The sequence below is a fragment of the Phalacrocorax aristotelis genome, chromosome 1 (genome assembly GCF_949628215.1).
Source record: "Phalacrocorax aristotelis chromosome 1, bGulAri2.1, whole genome shotgun sequence".
In the NCBI taxonomy this organism is placed as follows: Eukaryota; Metazoa; Chordata; class Aves; order Suliformes; family Phalacrocoracidae; genus Phalacrocorax; species Phalacrocorax aristotelis.
The window spans coordinates 151,872,209-151,888,109 of NC_134276.1; the positions used below are offsets into that span (position 1 = coordinate 151,872,209).

Genomic DNA, 15,901 nt, shown 5'->3' on the forward strand with positions numbered 1-15,901 from the left:
ACTTGCTAGGAGCCTGCCATTACTATTTGCCATAGCGAGCAGACACCTACCCACAACACGCTAATTTCCAGAAGGAAATTGAAAGTGCTTAAATCTAGCACAGCTGCGCCTTACTGGTCAGAGGCAGCAGCAATGTCCCATCTAAACTGCCATAGACCACGCCTCCCTGGTACATCAGTGGGGGTGATATAGGGTAATAGCATTTCTATGAGGTGTCTCAGACAAGGGAGAGAAAGGACCTGGGGCTTCAGACCATGCTTTGGAACCACATGGGAGAAGGACAACAAGGCTGGACAGAGCTTAGTACAGGAGAAGCCAGTTAACCACCATATCACTAAGTGCTGCCAGTTGAACAGAAGAGACACCAGTTCCTCCCAGCTCTGCTGAAGCCCCAGCGGATTTCCACCTTATATAACCACCTTTTTCAATAGACTGGATAGAAGTTCGTATTTACTAAGGCAGAGACCACTAGTCTCTCAAAAAATCACACACTGAAGCTATTTATGCTACCCTTGATATGCATGAATTTCAGGACCTGTTAGCCAGCAATAGATCTTTGCTTTTTTTTTTTTTTTACAGAAATATCACATTTAATAGATCCATTCAGAACTAGCAGCCAAGCAACTGTGAGTTCTTCTTGAGAAGGCAGGCCCAGCTAATTTCAAAATGAATTGCTCTGCAAAGGAAGGATAGCACTTCCCAGATCACAGATACGGTTTACTGGCTCAAGTCTCACATAAAATAGTCTCCTGGTGAAGAGCTAAACAGTTTTAAAAGGTGTCAGAGAAACCATTAGGTGATAAAAATTCACAGAGCAATTTTGCCAGAGAAAAAGCATAAATAAAAAGTGCTTCGTTTCTCTCCCAGCCTTTCTTGCAAGTCAATTGCATTCAAAGAGAAGTGCCACCGCTAGAGTTGAGCTAAAGACAATTAAAAAGCATTGGCTGTCTTGTGCCAAACTTTCAGCTTGTACTCATGTACTTTAATCAGAAAAGCAGCAATTACTTAAAAGGTGCCACGGAACAAAGGGAGAGCAGAGTATACAGCAAGCAGAAAAATATCCTGTATATATCTTGAGAAGAAAAATAGCAACTGATCCTTATTTGTGTGTGGGTGCATTCATTCTGTATTGAAAGAAAACACACACACAAAGAACTCACTATTGCAAGGAAAGAGATGCTAAAACGCAGCTTCCAGCCAGTTCAGGCTATTTTGCTTTGAGGATATACTGATCTGCTCTTTAGTTTATAAGTTTTAGTTATGTCAAATGTTACAGATTCTTCCTGGAGGCCTTTCAGCCCATAAACAAATATGACAGGCTACTTAGAACACTGAAAGGAAGAAATCTGAGCCCCAACATTAAGCATGAGCTTTTCTGGGAAAAGAGTAATCAAAATTTTTTTGTTTGTATTTTTTTTCTTAAAAAAGCAAACAAAACATCTCACCACTCATCTTAAACCAGCACTTGCTAAATTTAAAAAAAGAAAAAATTTCTTGTACAATCAGCAGCTTGTGGTTTCTTCCTAAACTACTTTCAAGCAAAGAGAAAAAAAAAAGCCATGACGTGACAACAGTGAACCAGGATCACATCTCCATTGCAATTAAGCAGAACATGCCTCTTTGATGGGACAATCAGCTTCATGCAGTAACTGCTAATGGAAGGACATTTCTAGAAGCATCAGGATGTGCTGTGTTCCCGGCTACTTGAGAAATTTTAATGAGAAGCCTATTTGGGTTTTCATAGTCCCATTTCTTGTGCCATAAAAAACTCACACACAGCATTCAAGCACATCCAGCTAGTGCCAGGCAGGAGTCCTCCTTCTCCCTCCAGACCTTAGTACACAAATCCCAGAGCCCATGAAACAAGAAAGCCAGGTTAGCTTGAACCGCAGCTTGGGCTGATGGGGGAGTTGGTGGTCAGGAGAACTTCCTACTGACTTTGAATTCCTATGTTGACAATATAGTCAAATTGTATAGAAGATTTATAACTGGTGTGGTATACACTTGTCCTCTTTAAGCAGAAAAACATCAGTGCTGTGGGATTTATACATGAGGTATTACTGAAGGGTGGAATCAGCGATGAGCTTTGCAGTGGGGTAAAGCTGCTGTCCTGGAGAGCAGAGCTATTCCCCCAAAAAGCAATGCTATGTAGATTAATCTATGATCTGCTTTTCTTTCAAGCAAGTCTGGAACTAGAGGCAAGAGCTCATTAGGGTTCACGCTTTTGGGAATAACTTGTCATGCTCTAATTATGCAACTCTACTTTCCCCCACCATCTATGCCTCCTTCAGTACCTCAGTGCCTCTTCCTCCAAAAGGTGCAAGTAATTCTTGGTTCTGCTGTTCCCTTTCCCCCAGTGAGTACATTTATAATATAAGAGCCAGACTTGCTCATAAAAAGGTACAGAGGGAAAACTTCTCTGTACAAAGTGCTGCACCTCACCCTGGACTGGGGCTCTCTCTTCTCTTACCAAATGTCTCTGCACCAAACAAATGGTCCAAAGGAGACTGTGCAGCGCAGCAGATCTTGAGGGATGAAATAAACAGCATACACTCTACATATTCATTTAAATTCTAGCTCTGCACTTGAAGCCCAAATTATTTTATGTGGTGACTCTTTCCTTACCAGGTCAGTAGTTATGCCTCTTGGGACCTGACTGCCTGTTTCTAGGTCAATAAATTAAAAAACATTCAGATGAATATTAATTGCTTCTCTTCAGCTTTACCAGAAACTCTCCAACACTCTTCTCCCCGTGGAATTTAAGGTATAAAATTCCCTGTGGCAGGCCAGGGGTTTCTGTTGTCACCATAAGCACACCCCAGAGCTGGTTTCATCCTGCAGCTCTGCCAATCTCCTGAGGCATGAGCAGGAACCACGCTTGGGATGAGACTGTCACTTCATTGGGCAGCAGGTCCTCTTTCCAGACATAAGAAGTGGTTACTGGCATGTCAGGAGTCCTGGGAACAGGTTTCCTTGTCCCTGACTCCCTGCCACCAAGAGCAAGCATGGTGACCTGTCCTACCCCCATGTCTTTGCAGGTTTCAGTGAGTTACTCACCTAACGCCACGCACATTTTCATGATAGGAAGCTGCCCTGGTCTGTGATATAGCACTGAATTACAAACCCTAAGCTGCTTTATTTGCACAGCCGAAGACACACTGGGGAAATCACATCTCTGAGCCAAAACTCACAACACATTTGCTGTCACGATGGCAGAGCAGTTTTTTAAAGTTAGTTATAACACAAGTCAATCATCAGCAACAGCAGCCTGACAAAATACTGCAATTTACAGCTCCACTAGTTCAGGGGAACTATTATTTTTGTAAAGATTGACTGATGTTTTCTGAATTGTGCTAGAATATGAGAATTACTTTCCAAAAGCAGCATGGGATGGGCATAGGAGAAAGAAGGGTTTCTTTTAAGAAACAGAGAGACTAGTATTTGGTAAGTCGAAAGATCATGTGTGTAACCTTTCATTTATTAAACTATTGTACCTGAATGACCTGGTGTAAGGGTAGGCTGTAGTTCTTCAGCCATTTTGGTTGCCAGGTTCACTTAGCTAGACAACAGCCATGAAGGTGTCTCATCACACAAACATTCCTGTGTTTATTTCCGTGTTTAAGTGGACTGCTATATACAGCACAGAGGCGGAAAACAGCCTGCTATCCTCTGTTTAAAGAAGAGATCCATATGTAGTGCACAATAGTGCTAAAACCAGAGAAGATGGATGGAGGCAGAGGCCAGAGAGGCTGGAGGGGGCCCAGAGAAGGGCAACAAAGATGATCAAAGGACTGGGAAGCCTGCCATATGAGGAAAGGCTAAAAGAACTGGGTTTGTTCAGCCTTGAGAAAAGAAGGCTTAGGTGACACCTTATCATCACGTTCCACTATTTAAAGGGTGGCTACAAAGAAGATGTAGACTCCCTTTTTACAAGGAGTCACATGGAGAAGACAAGGGGCAACAGGTACAAGTTACTCCTGGGGAGATTCTGATTGCACACAAGAGGAAAATTTTTCACAATGAGAAAAATCAGCCATTGGAATAATCTCCCCAGAGAAACAATGGATTCCCCAACACTGGACATTTTTAAGATTCGGCTGGACAAGGTGCTGGACCATCTTGTCTGGAGTGTACTTTTGCCAAGAAAAGTTGGACCAGATGATCCTTGAGGTCCTTTCCAACCTGGTGTTCTATGATTCCTTCTTCACAAATATACTTCACTTCCAAGTCTAGTTTTTAACTACTGGCTCATAAGAAGCTTTAGATAAGTCAGACACCACTTTTCCCTCCCCCAAGGAATTATATTTAAACCCTTCCCTTTCAAACAAACAAACAATCAAAAAAAACCAAACCCCAAACTTCTGGCAACTGAAATCATTTCAGTATGGCCTAATATGAGAGACAAAGCTAAGAGCTTGGCATAGATAAACCTTTGTGAAACCTGAATGATAGTTAAAATGGATGAGCCATCACACCAAATTCCAGATCACTTCCTTTTCAGCAAAGTAACACTGCAGCTAGAGCAGTCCATCATAGCTATCCATGCTGCTGCAGCAGCTACTTCCCTCTGGTAAATCAGGTTATGTAAGATGAACAGGGTGTACTGATTTTGTTTTGACAGATGAGTACCAGCTGTGTAAAGGACTTGACACTCAACATGCACCTAAACACAGAAGGATAGTGTTTTCTAGGCACCTTTCAGGAACTGAATTTATATCAGCGCTCTAGCACCACAAGCTTTGCTGCAGTAGGAAGGGGATTTCTGAAACTAAGTGCTCAAGTCTGAGCTTCCAAAGAGGATAGGTTTGCAGGAAGGTGACCTGAATGACGAACATTTACCCAGTACACAGCACAAGCTCTTTGTTGAGGAAAAATACACAAAAACCTGAAAAAGCTCCCATTCATGTTAATCTAACTTTTGGTTTGTGACTGATGAAATCCAGCATCTGTAGGCAGAACCCTGGTGTAGAATCTTGGTGACTCTGGATGGCACTTGTCACTTCCCCAGCTTGCAATACCAACCAGCTTTTAATGCCTGTCAATCACACAGATCAACGGCCACCTAGAGTCTCTGTGAAAGAAGGAAAAGAGGGAGAGAAGGAGAAAGCGATGAGTCAGCAGTGTCAGCAGTGTCAAAAGTATTCACATCCAGGAAGCCAGGGGAAGGCACAGCTTTGAGTCCTGGCTATGTGCAGCGCAGCATTCCCACCCCATTGGCTACATACCATGCAAAAAGCTGCCCCTGCGGCTCTCCCGCAGATGTTGGTGTCTTCAATTTTGTCCCCAGTAGTTCGCACAGTCCTTGTGGGAGAGGAGGAGAGATGCTTGTTAGAGCCTGCCAGCCAGTTCTTCCTCTGTGAAATGCAACAGAGTCAGGGAGGCTGCAGAGGTAGGAGTCACAACCCTGTAAGTGCTCCTGGTAGCCACTCAACACACTTTGGGGGGCAGACCCCAGCCTGGGCATTACTTTTCTTTGCATGTATGTTATCCAATATTACACAAAACAGTATTTCATATGCTTCAGGAGAAGGAGTATCTCTCCAGACAGTTGTATGAAGCCACCTTGGCTTTTGCAGTCAGTGGAGCTTAGAGTGGGGCGCTCTGAAGCTGGGAGGGGGAACCAAGCCCATCGGCCAGGAGCAGTAATAGGGTGGCAGTCACCAGTGGGAAGTGTGCATGATATATTAAGTCCTATAATCCTCATACCCCTCCCTTGTCTCTCAGAGGAGTCACCAAAAGACCAGAAGGGTTGGGGCAAGCCCCTAAGAGAGAGCAAAGCCAGCACACCACCAGGGGACAAAAGCCTCTTTCAGGGCACAGATAAGCACTCACAAACCTTCTGGCAGCATCTCCAAATCAGTCATCACCACACCAGCTTTCCCACATTAACCTCCAGCCAGCTAGTAGTATGCTTCCTTGTTGCTATCTGTGCTAGACTTTGGCTAAGGGCCGGTCAGATGGGACACAGACAAGCTCTGCACCAGCTGCACTGAGGCACATGTACCCCACGTCTCCTGGCAGAGAGGTCCATGGCTATTTTGAATGAGGAGGTGGTACAGCCCTCTTTGATTTGAAGATGAGGGGGAGAAGTTACTCCTCCTCAGCCACTAAGCTGTCCCAAGGAGCCAGGCACCAAGAAGTATCTGACCATGCTACTGGGCAGTGGGAGTGACACAGGCCAGAGGTCCCAGGCATTGAAACACCATGAGAGTGATCTCATCTCCCTTGAGTTTGTTCCACTTCACTTAGCCTCCACCTTGGCTTTGCCTTTCCAGATGTGGCAGCTTTCCACCAGAAGAGGCAGTCTGGCTGCTACCTAGAAAGCATTTCACACGCTGCAGGCAACTTTGGGGGGAAAGGAGGAGGTCTCTTCATGCTGCCCTCAATCTGAGCTGTCACTGCGCTTGATAGGTCATAGGTGCTCTTTCATGTCAGAGTAACCTGTACTGACTGCCAGCTCACACCTCCCCATCCCGCTGTTAGGCATCTTGCGGCAGTCCTTGCTTCCTCTCTGCTGCCTGGTGGGGAAGTTGTTGCCACAGAACCGCCTGTGTTGGAAAGCAAATTCCCATCGACATCAGGTACAGCTTCCCTGCTCTTACTTCTGTCAGCCCCCTGCTTTTCTTGCCTCTCAACTCACTGCTTCATTTCCCCCTCCTCCCAAATATCCCATAACCAGACTAAAAAACAGATGAGACAGCGCTTTAATAATGTGTATGTTCTCTTGCTGTACTCACTGGATGCCTGAGAGTGCTGTTTTAATGAGTCATATCTGGCTCTCTCCTCATACCACTGTCTGGGGCCATGGCACAGTCACACTGAACATCTTTTGAAGGCTATTTCTAAGAAGATGAGAGGAGACCCTCTGAAGAGGCATGGATCCAGAGGGTTGAGGGAAGGCACTTTCCTCAGGCCAGTTTGCCCCAGGACCTCATTCCTTGAGTGCAGAAGCCTCCCATCCTCAGTGCATGTAGTTAGGCAGTTCTTGGAAAGACTGTGGCATGTTCTTTGTGGATACTATTAACAGGACATGGTGAGATCCATGTGCTTATATAGCCTCCTTATTCACACGCTCTGTTCTTATGCACCGGCTCTATTTAGATCACATTTTCCCATGGCGTAACATTTGTCTTCAGTTCTTCCCCTTTCATTCCAGCAAGTCCTACCCCAAGTTGCACATAATAAACTGGAAGGAGCAACTTTGCTTACCGTTATCCAAGCTTTGCACTTTATTGCATAAAATCTAAATTGTATACTGCAGCAAAATACTCCTCTAAGAATATTCTGTGGTTTAGACAAAGGGTACAGGCAACTTAAAAGCTTTTTCTTTAAATTTCAGCTGCTGCTGTCTCAGACATTACTTTGAAACCAGCACAGAGGTGCATATCATATTAGTGCTGTGCATACCAATCTTTATGGAGAAAAAAAAAAAAAGAACAGCTCCCTTGGGATATGCATGCTTATTTTTGGCTCATTAACTTTAATCGTCACAGTACATCTGTGACAGGTTGGGAAGACAGGTAAAATAGGTGATCTTTGCTATTCTATAGATCATGTCTAACCTACACTTAATACCTTAAAGTCACAGGCAAGTCTGCTTGGAGGAGCCTGATTCAAAGCCTGTTGACAACAGCATAAACATTCGTAGCCCTCTTGCTGTATTTTAACCAAATAGGAAGCAAGCCTCCCCAAAGGCTCACTGTTCATTTTACTCTTTGCATCCCTTAGTGTGTAAGAGACACAAATGCCCTCCCACCCGCCTCCCCACACACATACTAAACACCGTGCCCCATGTCTTACCATAATCATTAACCCCAGCACAGCTGAATATAATGGGCTCCAAACAGTACCTGGGTCAATGGGTTTCTGCAGCTCCAGGAGTGCCAGGTCATTTCTGAAAGGAAACCCACCAAAGCCACAGTGTGAGTGCACAGCTTTCACAAGCGTGGGGCTGTCATCCTTCACATATGGCAACAAGTAGTTCTTCCCCAGAACTGTTCTGTCTGAGCACTGGGCAAGGAAGAAGGAAAACAAATACATTTTTCAGTCTAAAAAAATCCCATGGTTCAGACAACAGGAAGAGTCCAAAGTTCACTTGTAACATTTGCTGCCAAGCAACACTTATGCTTCAAGACTTAAAACCTTACAACACAGGGACACTTTAGGGAATCCCAGTTGAGGTTATCAGTGCTTTTTGTGCTGTGCTGACAGAGGACTTTGACTTGTACCTCCAAAGGGTTGCTGCTGCTACAGTTAGTTAACACAGAAAGTCCAGAGGCAGGTCAGCCACTCGCTTCTCAGGAACCAGACCCCAGTATGGATGTAGCTTACATTGAAGTTACAGATCTGGGCTCTATAACTAGTTCAACGAAACATCTGAGACCTATGCCACCATCATGGGTGTCTATATACAACAGAGATGAAGGTTCAACAGAAGCATGCCGTACCTCAGTCTAATTGAGGCCAGTAAGTACATAATGGGGGGCGAGAGACATAATACAGGCATCGGCAGTTTTGGGGGCGGAGGACAAGCTCTCCCAGGACTGCATGCATACAGAAATTACCAGGTATACATCAAAGCCCATATCCACCTCTACTGCCACCATTGCTAGCAGCACAGAAAGCTACACAGGAAGGTTTAGGCTGCTGGAGGGCAGCTCTGGATGTATGTAGACATGCAGGAAAGAGTAAGCCCATCTGTAGTTGCCAGGACTGACAAGATGGCTTAGAAATTGTCCTGTCTGGAGGCCAAGAAGCCCTCAATGCTCTGGAATGAGAGGACATTGCCCACCTGAAGTTGCAGTGTGCAGCTGTCAGGATGCATTTTCATCAATTAGAAAGCCTCCACGGAAACATTGACCCTCATACTGCAGGCTGGCCAGCCAAGGCCAGGACGCCAGGTTTGATAGGCCACTTCCATCCATCCTGGGCTTCCCACATGGGTCTGCCAGCGATTCTGTACTTGTTGCAGGCTCCAGCACAAAGAATGGATCCACCACTAGAAATCCGCATTTCTCTGGAATTATTTCCTCACTGTTAGTGAAGATATTTTGGTTTTGGTGGGGTTTTTTTGGTTGGTGTTATTTTGGGGATTTGTTGGTTTTTTTTAAAGAAAATTGATCACAGCTGGGTGAAACAACATGCTCCAACACCAAACTCATTCTGGACATCCATGTCCACCAAAGGTTCCACTGGTGGGATTGAAGCATCTGTGTTGGAGACAGTTGGGAACACTTTGCTCTAATTTTCCTTTCAAAAGAACAGAGTTGTTCATACATGGTATACGAAAAAAAATGAAGACCTCAATTAATACCAGTTGGGAAGGGCTTCAACCTTGATGTCCCAGATGTGTACAGGCTGGCAACATGTCCTGGGTAAGCAGCTCTCCACAGATTTTTTACAAAGTCACATTCTGCAGGTGAGAAGCAATTCCTGATCCATTCTTTTTAGTGAAAATTGATATTTATGAAGTGTTTCCATTATAGTAAGCCTCCATTTTCTAAAATTAGTTCACTAAAATGTTCCAAATGATCTCCAGTAACAGCAAATTAAACAGTGCATAAATAACCTGTATCCCACTACCAGAAGCTTTCATTGATCACAAGAGGTGTTAGCATGTTCTAGAAACAAAACTAGAAGTATTTACTTTCCTCAGAAACTGGTAATACAGAGGATGAGTCTAGGGGGAAAAAAAAAAAGATTTAGCAGAAAATAAGTCCATTAATAAGCTTGTCACTGGTAGAGCTGGTTTGGAGAAACCTACCGAGATTAAGGACTGAGGTACAACACGTCTCCTGTGTTCCCTCTTTTGGTGGCACTCTGGATCACGTCATGGGAACTAGCCTTTTTATACTAGGCTCCATCTATCCCCTCTGTGTGTCCCAGGAAAAGGCACAACCCTCTAGTAAGAGCAGCCAAACTCTCGAGCAAAAGTTAGCACAGATGGATTAAACTGTTTGGCATTCTGCTTCCTGTTTATAGTGTCAGGTTCCAGACAGCGGTTATTAATTAATCAAAGGTCAGTTACATGCTGAGGCCAATCATTCCTCCCAATAAGCATCTGTTTTAAAGAAAAACAAACCAACCCAAGAATTGGTTCAAATAAACAGTCATTCCTTAGGGACGTTTTCTGCATTTTGGCTCGGTGACAGCAAGAACTGCAGAGATACGAGCACTACCACCTAGTGCGAAGTGCCTGGGGTGAGCACTGAATTAACTTGCTGCAGTTTTGGATACATCAGAGCATGGGAAGAATATCTTGAAGTGATCTCAGACAATAGCTTTAGGGGAAGCACATTCAGCAAATAAACATTACGAATGTCCCTGCCTGTAATCTTCAATACTGTTTTAACAACAGGGTTGTTTTGTGGCAGAGGCAGGGAAAGACCCAGAGCCTTACTTACATTGGCTGCTGCCTTCCAGCTCATTTTTTTTTGTTGGCTGCTGATACAACTCTTCAAAAGCAGGATCTTGAAGCCTCTGTATCCCACAGATTCATCAGTTTTGAAATGCAAGGTCAGGAAGCTGCTGCTAGAGAACATGCTAAAAGGCATTTTCTGGCCACAAAAGCTTGCTGGTGAGGGGTGGGAAGAAGAAAATAATGCAGCTGTAGCCATTGCCAAATAGTTTGAGACACAGATCCTGTATTTATTCCAGGGACAGATTTTTTTAATCCAAACTTTTTGATACGCAAAGGTATTAGTGGATGGCAGGATTTCTCTGAGGTTTTTCAGGAGGTACATTTCTAGTGGCCTATGCAATACCATTCCCTACCCAGGCTACAGAATTAAAGCCTAGTGCAATGGTCAAATTGTTCTCGTGCTCTATGTGAGTGCATGCCATACTTTAGTGAGACTGCTTCAATAACCAGTTCTCTAAATGTCTATGTACATGGGAGGAGAAAGGGGAGGGATGGTAGGAGAATGAGGAAGGAATGAAGCCAGCCCAGTGAACATTTCTGTACCCAAAGATCCTCATGTCTGTATGGCACAAGGCAGCTTTGGTAGTCAGAGCAGCATCTGCTCAAGCTATTTCAGACACAGAGTGAGACAAGTACCAGGATACAAAGGGTTAAGGAAAAAAGGTTTTAAAAGGATTGATAGACGTACCCTCTCAGATACAGCCATGATGCTGGAAGTTGAGAGCTGCTGAGTCCAGGCCACTTCTACTGAAGAAGCCCTGGGTGACAATAGCTGCTCTCAACAGCTCTCAGGAAGCCTGCTGCCACTTGGCCCTGCCACACGAGCACTAATGAGTGTTGCCCTCCTCCCTGTCTCCCACACCCCATGACTGAAGGGAACGTGGCCATCTTCATTCAATAAAAGGGATCCTAAAAGGAAGGTAATAAATGAACATGTAGTTCAACATACCCAGAAACATTGAAAAGAGATGCGGTCCATCATAAACACTCAGGTGATCCCAAATGCAATCCCTTGCATCCTCCATTACAAAAACCTTTAAGTACAGCCTTCAGCTTATTTTCTGAAGTAGAATAAATTGTCCAATTGCAGTTCAGCACGTCAGGGTAAATGCCAGGGTAACTGGGAGATGTTATTTCAGCAGCTCCAACTGGAATTAGATCAAAGCCTGGGCACTCTTAAAAGAAAAAGATAAAACAATCATATCACAAAGAAAAAACTTTTTCTGCATGAATTTCCTTAAGCAGGCCTATTAGTACTGGAGAAAGAAGAGATCTTCGTGCTGGGTTTTAAGTTCTGTCGGTTGAAGTGAACGTTTGCACGTCTTCAAAGCACAAGTTCTACATGCCATTTGCACAGAGAACTGTTCAACCAGGAAAAGGGCTATAGACTTGGGAAACTACCTGAACTCTGAAAAGTGATCTAGAGGCCAGACACTGAGACCCTACATACAGGATCACTTGGAGTAACCTTTCCTAATGGGCCAAATTCAAACTTAAAAATTCATTAGCCACTCCTGAAGTGCTTACATAGATATTTCTTTCACCTTGCGTTTATAGTTGCCAAAAAGCTGATCAAAACGCAGAATGCCGTGTTGTAGGCATGCTAATGTTTTAATTACATGTTTTTGTGGAATTGTCTGCATTGTTTTCAAGAGTTCCATAATCAAAACTGGCTGATTAGTGCGGTGAAAGGAGAGCAGGGCTGACAGCATACTTCCTGGGGTGATGTGCTCATTCACACAGCAGTGCAGAGCACAGGTCAGACAGGAGAAAGAGGGACAGGGGAAGGAGATTAGATGTGGCTCAAATCACAAGAAATGTAAAATGGTTTACTTCAAGAAAACAGAAGAGTCACACTGGACACATGTATCCAGCTCCAAGTTTCTTTGAACTGAGGCATCAAAATACTAATTTGCTTAATGGTGCCAGGGCAGTGCTATACACAGAGAAAACTGTTGCCCATGTCACAATCTGTAGTCTGGCCTGGGAAGCAAGAAAGCAAGGGAGGTTTCTTCTGGTCTTTAAGCTTAGAGCCCAATTAATTGCATAGCTCTCTGGGAATGTGGCAGAGGTGAGGTTTCGGGGGAGCAGTGGTAACAGCAGCATCCAACAGCGGATTGCATACTAGGTGAAGAAGCAGAAAAGAGATTATAGAAGTAATAACAGACAGACCAATGGGACAGGGGATTCTGGTTTTGTAGAGCAGAACAGAAAGAGGCATATAGAGAGCAACAGTTAGTTATCTCCTTTTTACAGGTTTACAGTAGGGACCACAGGAGTTAGACCACTACTTATGCATTTAATCATTAGCACTCAAGACCACTAATAGATCTCCTTGATGGCCATTGCTCTTCAGAACAGATAGATATGAGACTGTTTAATACATCACTCAACATCTTCAGAAAACATCTAAACAGTATGGAAGCTTTTTTTGTTCTAATACAACAGCCATACTTTAGGCTCTACTTCTCTACCCCCACCCCAAAATCTTAATAGACTTACCAGATAATATATCCTGAGCAGAGTAAAGCATTTCATGGCTGCCTCAGCATTGGAAGTGAAGGTCACTGTCACCACTGGACCTCGAGATTTTATCGGATAGAGACAGAAGTTGTCTACAAAATAGACCAGGAGGGGACGCAAGCCTTCCACTTTCCCCTTTTTCTCTCGAGGGCTGCAAGGCTAAGCCTTGCAAAATGCAGTGTCAGAAAAGATTTCCCTTTCTAAGAGACTCTTAATGATGGTGTTCAGCTTTGAATTCATGCATTGGACTATAAATACGTCCAGAAGATAGTTTGCTGTACTTGTAACCAGAATAGCAACTATCTGTCTATTCTTGAAACAGAAAAATAGTTAGCAGTGCCCATTATAACAAGTACAAATCACTAGTGGCAAGTGCCCACTGCCTGGACTACGTTGATCAGAAGAAATCCCTGCTCTGACAGGCAGGCCCCCCTCCCCTGGATCTTTTTGCAAGACACTATGCAGCACCCACAAGACTGTAGCACATCCATATTCCCTGGGGAATAAGTCACTGAGAGTAACTAAGACCGGACACTGAAGAGCCTCATATCCATGAGCACCTGAACAGTTTAAATTTCCAGTCTATGCTATCTCCTCCCAATACAAGACATACTTGCACAGCTTTGTTTCCCCAGCAATAGCCTACCTAAGCAAGCCAATAGCTCCTTAGTTAGGGTGGGTAGCTACCTCCCCCCAGCATAGCAGGGCAATAGGAAAAGCTTCCCTTCCCTTGGCCCCATCGCTTTGACCCGCTGCCTTTGGCACACAGCTCCAGACACACACAGCAAGTTGTCATGCTGCAAGTTCAAGCCTGGGAAAGAGCAACCCAGAGAGATTCATGTGGTTCTGAGGCACAGCCATGCCATGACTAAGACCTCAAATCCAACACATTTCATTACAACAGGATTTCTAGGAAATGAAACATACCAAGATAGCTGAAGTAGCTCCAAGTATTATCAGAAATCCCTCCTGGAGCATGGAAGTGTGCCATGTAAAACTCCCTGTCTGTCTGTAGAAGAAATTTAGTTCAGCTCCTCTGTTTCTCTCACCCCAGCATTAAGGTGAGCTCTCTCACCTATTAACTCTTTGGTTAGTCCAAATCCTTCATACGCCATCAGTTGGCCATGAAAATTAGACAGATTTCTTTCAGTCCAGAAGTCCAGGACTTCAAGCCGAATAACGGATTTTAATGGGGCTACAATTCTCCAGTGGCAGCTTCAGCACAAAGCAAAGAACAAAGTCACAATGCCAGCATATTTTACAATTGGCTCTTATTTCCTAGGGATAGCTATCAAAATGTGAGCAAAGGCAAAAGTGATTGTAATGCCCATTAAAAAGAGAAAAGAAAAAAATCAAAGATGGGATACTGGTCCAAATCTATTTTGGTCATATTATTCATTACTTCTGAAGTTAAGCTTTCAAACAGTTTAGAAGTCTATGCTATTGCCGTGTGAATAGAAAGTTATCTCTTACCCTAACTAAGCATGATAAGGGAGGAAGAAAAGGAAACAGATAAAAGTGCCAAAAGATTTTTAGTGACATAGTTTAGCATTGCCACCGTTAACCCCTCAGTTACACCATCTTCAGGCCTTTGACATGCTTTATGATGAGAGCTTTGCCCAGAGGTGTCAGGTACCCCCTAGCTTTCCTAACTCTCTGTGAGGAACTTGCCCAGTTTTCTAACATGCACCGAAATACCTATGGATTAATTAAAAATCACATCACAGATATTTGCATATTTTCACGTGGGAGTTACAAAAGCCAGAGCAACTCAGATTCTCACCCGGTGGCATTCGCGTATCTCATGGGGTATGCTAGTGACTGGATCGTTCCTTCCCGATCTGGAAGGATGACATCTGTGCATCAGGACAACTCTGAGGTCATCTCCTTGGGATTTTTTGGGGGCATTGCCGCGTTTTTGTCTTGGAACAAATAAGAGTGTAGAGCATTAAATTCAGCTTTAATATTAAGTTTTAAGTGGACTTTCACCTCGGACTAGGGCAATTCCTATGTGACAACACCCCCATGGAAAATATGGATCATCTGAGGAGCAGAACCTTGAAATAGTAATTTTAAAAGTTTGTCTGGAAAAAGATGTGTTCAATTAGAGGACAGATCAATTAGAAAAACTACTACATTCCTATTTTACAAGGCCAGATCTTGTTCATCATAATCCAGCAAAACTCAAACTCACTTTAACCTTGCTTCAAGCTTCAGCATTTTGCTTATCAGTCAGTTTTATCCAAGCTAGAATTTCGGAGAGCTCTGATTTTTCATATGTTTGGAGAACATATGGCTGTAAAGTCTCCGGAAAGCCCATAAAGGCATCTTGAAAGTGAGTACATTCTTGAAGCTTAGGTCAAGCAGGTCAGTTCATCTGTAGAGAGAAGTGGTTGTACTGCTTGACTGTACCTTGGACCCTGAACATCAAGTATTCAATGCTGAAAGCAGCAGGGGCAATGGAGCAGAGCACCATCTTCACCACAGGTCTGGGCCCCTGGAGAACCACAGAAGACTGCATGGTACCGCATAGCACAGCTGGAAGCAAGTCCCAGCACACCACCACCACTGTAAATACGCCAGAAACGTAGAAAACAGAAACGTAGGCAAAAGTCATACAAGTTACTCTATGGAAAGGCAGAAAAGCGAGGAACAATTCACGTTTGAGAGGTGTTCAATAACAGTAACATGGCTGCTAGGCAGTCACCCCCTGATGAGGCTGCAGGCAGCACCTCCAGTCCCTGTCCTGCAAGAAGTGCTCTACTGCTGCCCGGCAAGGATTTGTTCAGTTCGCTGCCCACACTCTACCTACAAGGTACTTTCAGTTTTTAAGCGCACTAAATTTTTTTCAGGTTACTTGCTGGGTCTGAATTTTCCAACCTCTTTCTCCCCTGTCATACCATCATCCTAAAGTTCTAGCTCATGTTGACATGAAAGCCCAAGAAAACCTACATTTTA

General features: G+C 43.9%; 1 long non-coding RNA gene across 1 annotated transcript; it reads right to left on the reverse strand.

Moving 5' to 3' along the window:
- LOC142067572 (uncharacterized) lies at positions 1 to 9,947 on the reverse strand. The gene is made up of 4 exons (XR_012664097.1): positions 9,764 to 9,947; positions 7,851 to 8,010; positions 5,226 to 5,354; positions 1 to 5,071 (listed from the first exon to the last, which is right to left on the reverse strand). It is a non-coding gene; the product is annotated as an uncharacterized LOC142067572 (long non-coding RNA).
- Between the last annotated feature and the right edge of the window lie 5,954 nt (positions 9,948 to 15,901).